This window comes from Chrysochloris asiatica, unplaced genomic scaffold (assembly GCF_000296735.1).
Source record: "Chrysochloris asiatica unplaced genomic scaffold, ChrAsi1.0 scaffold00279, whole genome shotgun sequence".
NCBI lineage: Eukaryota > Metazoa > Chordata > Mammalia > Afrosoricida > Chrysochloridae > Chrysochloris > Chrysochloris asiatica.
Window position 1 is genome coordinate 2974951 of NW_006408797.1, and position 1378 is coordinate 2976328.

Below are 1378 nucleotides of genomic sequence, written 5' to 3' on the forward strand. Positions count from 1 at the left end.
AAAATTGGCAGGTTGATTTCATGCCGATACCCCCAAGCTGAGGCATTAAAGAGTTGCTGGTTTTGTTTTTGTAGACTTTTCTGGTTGGGCAGAGTTTTTCCCCACCAGAACTAAGAGAACTTCAGAAGTAGTGAAAATCCTCTTGAAGGAGATTATCCCCAAATTTGTAATTCCAAAAAGTGTCCAAAGTGATAATGGAGCAGCAAACACCTACAGATGAAATCAAGATTGCATTCAGCATGGAGGTTCCTATTCTGGGAAAGTGGAGAAAATGAACCATACTCTAAAGAAACAAACAGCAAAACTGTCAGGAAATTTATTTACATTGGGACCAGGTGTTGCCTTAGCCCTATTGCGAATTCAGATAGCTTCCAAAGTTGCATGTTCAAATAACCTTTCTCCATGAAACCAAAAAAAAGAAGTGAGCTTAAATTGAGCCCTTATGAAATTGTATATGGTAAACCTTTCCAGGCAGCTATCCTCAACCCTCCACCTGACCTCAACCAGGATTTGAAGGTGCAGCAGTATACCTAACACCTCCACCATGCACTTTCTATTTTTATTAAAAATTTGTTCTTCCCAGGTCTGCTTCCTCCCCTACAGGTAACCTTCACCCCTTCCAGTCTAGAGATCATGTCCTGCTCAAAATGTAGAAAAACAGACCTGACTCCCAGTTAGAGAAGTGGACCCGACCTTGGATCCTGCTGATGACCCCCACTGCTCTCAGACTCCTGGGCCTCAAGACCTAGACTCACCACACCAGTCAAGTGATGTCCTGGAGAACAGTGGGCCATGAATTCTTCCTCAGATCTCAAGCTATGATTAAGGCACTGTTAATCTTCTTTCTCCTACTATGGGTTCAACATTCAGATGGAAATGTTTGAGTATATTTAGCAAAGCATGTAATGAGTGTGTCTGATTTCTATTTAAAGGGACATTGTATATCGAACAAACCTTTACCTTCTGCCTTACTGGGTTAGTACTTCTATACCTCAGCTCCAGCAGGGTGTACCTTTTATATACAAAGATAGTGGAAGTGGACTTCACCTATAATGATCTGAGGAGATGAGTCCAGGACATGACTGAGAAGTACTGAGAAATGTTCTCCATCACCCTAATAACAGTAATAACATCCAACACCTATTGCTGGACCTACTTTGGTGGTGGCTTGAAAGATGGAGTTCTGGTTTTCCAAATAACAATCTGGGATATCTACCCCTCCAAGTGCAGATCCCCTAATGTGTGAAGGTAACCTATTAGGCTCTGAATTATAGCTAGAATCAAGTCCTGCCAGTCCAATGCACCCACAGCAATATTACCAGCAGGGTGGAACTAAGGTCTTCTTCTACATTCCCACTAACTCTACTAGAAGTGGGGA